The sequence below is a fragment of the Bubalus kerabau genome, chromosome 1 (assembly GCF_029407905.1).
Source record: "Bubalus kerabau isolate K-KA32 ecotype Philippines breed swamp buffalo chromosome 1, PCC_UOA_SB_1v2, whole genome shotgun sequence".
Taxonomy (NCBI): Eukaryota; Metazoa; Chordata; class Mammalia; order Artiodactyla; family Bovidae; genus Bubalus; species Bubalus kerabau.
Window position 1 is genome coordinate 219,371,911 of NC_073624.1, and position 9,544 is coordinate 219,381,454.

The following is a 9,544-nucleotide window of genomic DNA, read 5'->3' on the forward strand; positions in this document are numbered from 1 at the left end:
CATTGCAGAGTGAACATATAAATTACAATTGAGCCCGACACAAGTTATAAAAAAGATATTAATAAAGTACTACAAGAGTAAGAAGCTTAAAAATAGAATAAGCTCAAATCTCAGAATTCATACATAAATGCATGAGCCAAGAAAAGAGTCCAGCTGGACAGAGAGCAGCCAGCACTCACAGGAGCCTGGCTTCCTTCTTGGGACAGATCTAACCAGGTCAAGTATGTACTGAAGGGAAATTCCATGTCCCCCAATCTCCAAACCTTTAAAAGCCCTGTTTGAGAGCCACCTTCCCAGGGGAATTAGCTCTGAGCTCAAGCCTATTGAGCTGCTAAAATCAGTGTGCAGGGCTGGGCCTAAGCAGACTGTCTTTATTCTCATGGCCCCAAAACAAGGAGGACCACTGTAAAGGCAGAAAGTTTGAAATCCAGGGATCAGATTGGGTGGTAGGATCCCACTGGGCTCTTCTCTTTGTTTCCCTGTATTACTCTTGGAATTGAGCAGAAGTAAATTTTAAATTTCCTTTTAAATAAGTAAACAAAAACTAAAAATGCCTTCTGTCCCTTAAAGCTCTGTTAGAGAGTTTCCAAGTTCCCTCTTCTGCTACCCAGAAGAGCAACACCTTTGAAAGATAAAGGCCTGAGGAATCCTCAGGAAAAGAAAGAAAACCACAGCACCCACCCCAGGGGCCTAACTAGGCAGAGATTTATATGTTCAACCGCCTTCCTTAACAAGCAAAATGCATAAGTGGACCATTTCTCCTCTGACCAACCTTTTTCAGTCTCCCACAAGCCTGATACCTAGCTGTGTGAGAGCTTCCTGGCATCAGGAATGGCTCACTGGTCTCTCTGGGTGGCCCTAGAATGTTGAGTGTCAGGAGTTGGAGCCCTAGCTCTCAGTCTCACCCCCTATTTTCCTGCTCCCCTCCTCTCTCTGTGCCCCCCAACCCCAGCTCTCACCATACTCTTTAAATACTGCTGCCAGCAATCACTTCTGGACTCTAGACATTTTATTTACTGGAACATGAGTACATGCCAGCAATTGGCTGTGAGGATACAGCTATGACTTCCCTGGTGGCTTAGATGGTAAAGCATCTGCCTACAATGCAGGAGACCCGGGTTCAATCCCTGGGTTGGGAAGATCTCCTGGAGCAGGAAATGGCAACCCACTCCAGTATTCTTGCCTGGAGAATCCCATGGACAGAGAAGCCTGATAGGCTACAGTCCATGGGGTCACAAAGAGTCGGATATGGCTGAGCGACCTCACTTTCTTTCACTTTCATAGAGCTATGATACTATCCCCCTGTTCTTACCCTCAAAGAGCTCAAAGTCAGATGAGAGATTCAGAAATGTAAACAGATCAAATCAACCCAGTCCAGCAAGGGCCATAAAACAGAAATATTAACAAAGAGCTATAAGAATAAGCCCACTCTGTTCACACTGCTATCTTTCCAGATCCCTTATGTGAATAAAACTCTTTCACATTCGTCATCTTGTTTCTTTCAGACAGCCCTATGAGGCAGATAGGGTTGATTTTTATCTGTATTTTACAAATAAAAGAAAAACTCTTCTCTCTGAACTCTTCTGAGCTATGCTGTCCAACACAGTAGCCAATAGCCATGTGTACTATTTAGATTTAAATTAATTAAAATTAAATAAAATTTAAAACTCGGTTTCTTAGTCACACTGGTCACATTTCAAGTGCTCAAAAACCACATGTGGCTAATGTCTACCATATTGGACAGTGCAGATTATGAAACATTTCATCATTGCTAAAAGCGCTGTTGGACAATGGTGCTTTAGCAGTCCCGAGAGCCTGAGAGGCAACGCAAGGGCAGGAGTATGAAATAGAGCGAGCTCTCTGCATTTCTGGAAAAGTAAATCAAGAGCCAACATGGAAGAAGCAAGAAGCTGATGGGGTACTTGCAAGGAGACCAAGAGGAACTAGCCATCAGAGCCAGGGTTCTCTACTTCCTGGGCTGCACTCAACTGCAGTAGATGGCACAGGCAAGGCAGAGCAAAGACCAGATGACCTCTGCCCTGAGACCTGGCACACTTGAGCCCATAAACAGCTTCCTTGGTGGCAGTCAGAAATTTTAGATCTCTCTATCCCAGGAGACATCAAGGACCCCAGTGTCTGTGCTTTGCTCTGTCTCTGATGCATTTCTGGAAAGGAAAATTTTAAAAACAGTGTTTTCAGCCCCTGTGAAAGGCTTGTGAGGCCTCTGGATAGCAACCTCCCACCTGCTAGAAGGCTTTGGCATCTCCAGGGGGGGTTAACCAGAAAAAAGGTAAGTAAATTTAAGCTGCATTTGCTTTCAACTGAACAGGCCTCTTTGGCTCAAAGGGAAAACATGCAAAAGAAGAGACTTAGAAGATAGACAAGATTTCAAAGGGTTCTCAGCAAACAGCTTCCACTGAGGTCAAAGTTAAACCCCAAGAACCCCAAGGAACACCTTCAATCACATACCTACTGAAGTACACAGACATCTGACACAAATAAACCGCATACAGTCACTCACAAAGGCATCAAATCACAGGAACACACACACAGCTAGGGCAGACACAGCTATAGCTGCATAACAAAGCATCCATATTTATTTAACAATTTGGGCAGGGCTTGGTAGGGAAGAACAGACTCTGTTCTGTGCACTGTCCCCTGGGGGTGGCTCCACGAAGGCACGGTGCTCACTCACATGGCTGGCAGGTAGGACCTCAGTTGAGGTTGTCAGCCAAGACACTGATGAGTGGCCTCTCCCTGTAGCTGCTTGGCCTCCTCAGAACTTGGTGGCTGGTTTCCAAGAATGAGCATCCCAAGAGAACCAAGCATTAAGGTGCCTGGTATTTTTATGATCTAGCCTCAGAAGTCATGTAGCATCATTTCTGCCACACTCCATTGGTTGAGGGAGTCACAGAGGTCTGCCTACATTTGAGGAGAAGGAAGGGGAGCCCACCTCTCAATGGGAGGAGTGTCACCATCATCTTGTAAGAGAATATGTGGGATGGGATATATCATGGCAGCCACCTCTGGAGAATACAGTTGGCCACAGGCCCCATACCCTGGCACAAACACCCACACTCACGCACCCAGATTACACATCCAGATTCATAATACACACTGCACACATACATGTTTACATGTGTAGATAAATTAAAACATCCTTCATTTACATATATGAACTCTGTTACATATTGATATGCACATTGCCACAGACACATTTCTCTATAATTACACAGTTAAACATATCTAGTGAAACATGCAAACATATACACAAAAAGTAGCCTTGAAAGCCAATCAGAGACCCTAGGGAAACCAGACTGGTGACAGATGGAGTATAACCTAGATGTCAGCTGTCCCCTCATTCTGCTCCATTTCCCCCCCCAAGAAGCCATACTGCAAAAGCATCAGGGTGAAACGCAGGATATAGTGAAGGCACTGTAGGGTGATGGGGGAGGACATTAATACCACACACCCTGCAGCGACAACCTGACAGCCTACCTGAGCCATTCCTCCCCCACCTTCATGTACACGCCTCACCTATGTCACCTCCATGGATCGTATTTTACTATTTTCTTTCTCTTGCACAGTACCAGTCATCTAGTTCACATCTCTATCTCCTAGATTTTCCCTCAAGCTTCCAAATTCCTCACCCACCCCTTAACCATACAGTTCAGGTTTGCCCAGGCCCATAGTAAAGGACTGATGTAAAGACAAACAGGCAGGACCGGAACTGGAACCAAGTGGCCCGAAAACAGGCTACTCTTCCATCTCTCCTTCTCACTGACCACCTGTTCTCTTACTCTTGACATCTGCATCACACTGAGATGTCTAACTGGCCAAGACAGTTTAACTGTACATTCCAAATTTGGGGCAATCCCGGTTGACTGTAATAGTTCATTTCAATCTCCATGGCCCACCTCTGGAAGAGCCCTAAGAATCAGGCCACTGCAGGTCCACTGTAGGGCAGGGAGCCCATGTGGACCTGCTCCTGGTCCATTCTGTGCCTACCCCTATACAAGGGCCACGCAGGGAGCTGCAGGAGGGATGGTGTCTGCTACAAGGGAATCCTGGGCATGGTGAGTACAGTGACTGACCACACCAACACAGACCTGGGTCAGCAAGCCAATGATGGAAGAACACTTCCCTCCTCTGACATTGGCCCCAGTAAAGGTCTCCAAGCACCAAAGCTTTGGGAGATCACATGTGGAGAATAAGGCCTGCCATGTGGCATGTCACTGAACACTGGATCATTAAATCCAAGATCACTGTTAGCAGAGAGCCTAGATTTGGGGTTGCGGAGTAATTTAAGAATCCGCTCAGATCAGATCAGTCGCTCAGTCGTGTCCTACTCTTTGCAACCCCATGAATCGCAGCACGCCAGGCCTCCCTGTCCATCACCAACTCCCGGAGTTCACTCAGACTCACGTCCATCGAGTCGGTGATGCCATCCAGCCATCTCATCTTCTGTCGTCCCCTTCTCCTCCTGCCCCCAATCCCTCCCAGCATCAGAGTCTTTTCCAATGAGTCAACTCTTCACATGAGGTGGCCAAAGTACTGGAGTTTCAGCTTTAGCATCATTCCTTCCAAAGAACACCCAGGGCTGATCTCCTTCAGAATGAACTGGTTGGATCTCCTTGCAGTCCAAGGGACTCTCAAGAGTCTTCTCCAACACCACAGTTCAAAAGCATCAATTCTTCAGCGCTCAGCCTTCTTCACAGTCCAACTCTCACATACATACATGACCACAGACTTTGAAATCAGACAGACATTTTAAGTCCTGACTGCTCCTCACTAGCTCAGCAAGTTGCTTTAAATTTAACCAACATCAGAGGTGTGTTTCCTTATTTGTAAAAAGGATATAATATTAGTACTCACCTCAATAATTGTTATGGAGATTAAATAGGATAATATGTATAAAGCATTCAGTCTGGTGCTTAGCACAGTAACTGCTGAGTAGTTCTTAGCTATTTGTACTATTCTTTTCCATGCCTGTTGGCTACACAGACATTATGCTAGAGGCTGGGCAAAGTTAAATGACACAAATACATACTCGTGGGTACTTACAGACTCACACAGGGATCCTGCTTTATATCCTACTCATATTCTAAGTAATTATCCCACTCCCAGATGCACACACACTACACATGCATTATACATCATGCTCAGAATGTATAAGAGCTTTTGTGGAAAGGTTGGAAGAAGAGGTATTACTCAAGCAGACAAATCCTCCCTCCAGTCAAAAATGAGACACACAAAAAATGAAAGGTATGACAATGCCTCTGGGACAGAGGGTTTCAAGGGGGCTCTTCCACGGAAAAGGATACTGCATTTTCTGAGTTGGGTAAGAGTGACAAGTTGAATGTGGTTTCTCTCAGCAGTGTTTTTATTACTCCATATGTTGGAGCACACAACGGGCCAGCTCAGGTGACAAGGGGCTGGTCACATGCAACTAATCATTCTTATTTGTTTACCTAGTGTGGTTTCTCATTTCCCGACGGTCTCTGCAGAGACGCCCAGGGTGGGAGGAATTGGCACCAAGATCATTATGGAATTATGAGACCCACCATTAGAGCCACTATGGAGAAATAAATCTTCCCTGGCTAGAATTTCACTACATGGCCATGGTGCACCCTTCTAATGTCTGTTCCTCAGGAACTGAGCTGAGGAGTGGGGTAAGGTTGAGGGGTCCTTCCCCATCTCCTGGAGATCTAGGGGTTCTGGCCTTGTCCACTCCTCATCCTAAGGAACAATGACAATAATGACAACCTAAAGTTAAACAGAACTTTACAGTGTATAACACTTTCTCAGATTCACTATACCATTTAATTCTCACAGGAATCCTGTGAGATACAGGATACATTGTCCCTCATTAACCAAAAAGGAAACTCAAGTTCAAACACTCTGAGAGATACGACACAGGAAACTCAAGTTCAAACACTCTGAGAGATATGACACAGTAGAGAAGAACCAAGGTAGTCCCAAAATGGAACATATGGAAAGGAGTGCTTCTAAGAGTTCAATTATACCTCAGCCTTGATCAAGTTGCAAATCTAATATTTTTTTACTACAAATCGCTCAGATTTTATCTACCAGAGTATATCCATTAGTTAACAAACTTGTTGAGTTCATATGCCAGGTGGTGTGCTAAGGGTTAGCTGACTTAGTCCTCAAGTTAATTAAGGAAAGTCTCAATGTTTTTGCATTCCTGTCATTCAGAGTTGGGTTATATCCCCCCTCCCTTTGAATCTGGCTTGGCCTCTGACTGCTTTGACCAATGGGGCATAGAAAAGGTGACACTCTCCAATTATAAGCCCTCTTTGAGAGTTTCCATTTTGTTTTTTTGGATATCTAAGCCACTCTTATTAAAGTCCAGTCACCCTGAGGGATAGATAGTGTGGACAGGGGCCCAGCTGAACCCAGGCTTCCAGCCATCTTATCAAGGTACCAGATGTATGAATGAAGCCTTCTTGGACCCCCTTGACCAGACTAGCTTCTAGCTGAGTGCCACTGAGCAGTGCCAGTTAATATCACATGGAAGAATCATCCAACCAAACCTCTCCTGAAGTCCTGATGCATAAAATCATTAGATGTAAAACAATGGGTGTTTTGGCAAACCTTTTCTATAAAGGGCCAGATAGTAAGTACTTTAGGCTTTGTGGGCCATGTACCATCTCTGTCGCATATTATTCTTTTTGGGGGGTTTCTTTTATAACCCCTTAAAATTGTGGAAGAAAAATTCTTAGTTTTTCAGTTATACAAAAACAGGTGGTAGGCTAGATCTGGCACCAGGGTCCTACTAAGGCAGCCTCTGCTATAGGCCACTAAGGTTCAGAGTAGTTTGTTACTTAGAAATAGCTAACTAGAACAGTCCATTCCTTCATAAAGCTAAAAGACTTCAAGGAAGACAACATAAAACAAAAAAAAACAGATACTAATTAATCAAATTGCTACACATGCTCCAGGTGCCGTGGGACTTTAACATCACTGATAAGTTCAGTTGAGTTCAGTTGCTCAGTCACGTCTGACTCTTTGCGACCCCATGAACCGCAGCACGCCAGGCCTCCCTGTACATCACCAGCTCCCAGAGTTTACCCAAACTCATGTCCATTGAGTCAGATGCCATCCAACCATCTCATCCTCTATTGTCCCCTTCTCCTTCTGCCCTCAATCTTTCCCAACATCAGAGTCTTTTCAATGAGTCAGCCCTTCGCATCAGGTGGCCAAAGTATTGGAGTTTCAGCTTCAACATCAGTCCTTCCAATGAACACCCAGGACTGATCTCCTTTAGGATGGACTTGTTGAATCTCCTTGCAGTCCAAGGGACTCTCAAGAGTCTTCTCCAGCACCACAGTTCAAACGCATCAATGGCTCCCCACAAAAGCAACATTTATACTGAGACTTGAAGGATGACTAGAAGTTTGCAGATGAAAAGAAACAAAAGAGAATATACTGGGCCCACCATTTTGGATCAGTGTGGGACTCTCTTAAGGGCAGTGCTAGTTTCAGAGCCCTCTCTTGGACTGACCAACAACTTCTTCCTCCATCCAATCTTCTTCTTCCTCCTTTCTTTCATAAATATTGTTCCCTAATAAACATCTGGAACCCTGAACTCTATCTCAGTTCCTTTCTCTGGATAACCCAACCCATGACACTTGCTAAAACAAAAAGGGAATTTATTGACTCATGTAAGTAGAGAGTCCACAGGTATACTCCTGAGTTTCAACAGAGGTAGACTGAGAGCTCCAACTAGGGTGACCAATGTGGAACAAAGGATTTTCAGTCCTAAAACCAGGAAAATCACACACAGACTTCAATGTATAACCAGCTCTTAAGGACTTCCCTGATAGTCCAGTGGTTTAAGTATCCACCTGCAAGGAGATCAAACCAGTCAATCATAAAGAAAATCAGTCCTGAGTATTCATTGGAAGGACTAATGCTAAAGCTGAAGCTCTAATACTTTGGCCACCTGATGCGAAGAACTGACTCATTGGAAAAGACCCTGAGGCTGGGAAGGTTTGAAGGCAGGAGGAGAAGGGGACAACAGAGAAAGAGATGGTTGGATGGCATCACCAACACAATGGACATGAGTTTGAGCAAGCTTCGGGAGTTGGTGATAGACAGGGAAGCCTGGTGTGCTGCAGTCCATGGGGTCGCAAAGAGTCAGAAACAACTGAGTTACTGAATTGAACTGAATGTTGTACAGTTATCACCATTATCTAATTCCAAAACATCTTCAGTACCTCAAAGAGAAACCCCACACACATTAGCGATCATTCCCCATTCTCCCTCCCTCCAATCTCTGGCAGTCATGAATGTACTTTTGATCTCTATAGATTTACCTATTCTGGATATTTCATATAAATGTAATCATATAATATATGGCCTGTCTTCTTTCACTTTGCACAGTGTTTTCAAGTCTCATCCACATTGTAGCATGAACTAGTGCTTCATTCCTTTTTGTGGCTGAATAATATTATCTTTATATGAATATACCAACATTTTGTTTATCCACTCATCAGATGATGGACATCTGGGTTGTTTCCATCTTTTTATTGTTATGAATAATGCTGCTATGAACATTCACATACAAGTTTTTATTTGAAGACCTGTTTTCAATTCTCTTAGGTATATACCTAGGAGTATAATTGCTGGGTATTGTGGTAACTATCCACGTCCCCATTTTTAATCAATCACTGTGGCCTGGTCAGAGCAAATACTCTCTTCCAACAACACAAGAGAAGACTCTACACATGGACATCACCAAATGGTCAACACCGAAATCAGACTGATTATATTCTTTGCAGCCAAAGATGGAGAAGCTCTATACAGTCAGCAAAAACAATACTGGGAGCTGACTGTGGCTCAGATCATGAACTCCTTATTGCCAAATTCAGACTTTGAAAGTAAGGACAGTAAGGGAAACCACTAGACCATTCAGGTATGACCTAAATCAAATCCCTTACAATTATACAGTGGAAGTGAGAAATAGATTTAAGGGACTAGATCTGATAGACAGAGTGCCTGATGAACTATGGACGGAGGTTCATGACATTGTACAAGAGCCAGGGATCAAGACCTTCCCCAAGAAAAAGAAATGCTAAAGAGCAATAGGCCTATCTGAGGAGGCCTTGTAAATAGCTGTGAAAAGAAGAGAAGAGAAAAGCAAAGGAGAAAAGGAAAGATATATCCATTTGAATGGAGAGTTCCGAAGAATAGAAAAGAGAGATAAGAAAGCCTTCCTCACTGATCAGTGCAAAGAAATAGAGGAAAATAGAATGGGAAAGACTAGAGCTCTCCTCAAGAAAATTAGAGATACCAAGGGAACATTTCATGCAAAGATGGGCTCAATGAAGGACAGAAATGGTATGGACCTAACAGAAGCAGAGATATTAAGAAGAGATGGCAAGAATACACAAAAGAACTGTACAAAAAGATCTTCACAACCCAGATAATCACGATGGTGTGATCACTCACCTAGAGCCAGACATTCTGGAATGTGAAGTCAAGTGGGCCTTAGGAAACATCACTACAAACAAAGCTAGTG

General features: G+C 43.9%; 1 non-coding gene across 1 annotated transcript; it reads left to right on the forward strand.

Annotated features, from left to right (window-relative positions):
• Nucleotides 1–1,067: 1,067 nt before the first annotated feature.
• Nucleotides 1,068–1,139, forward strand: TRNAC-ACA (transfer RNA cysteine (anticodon ACA)). The gene has a single exon. It is a non-coding gene; the product is annotated as a tRNA-Cys (tRNA).
• The last annotated feature ends 8,405 nt before the right edge of the window (nt 1,140–9,544 follow it).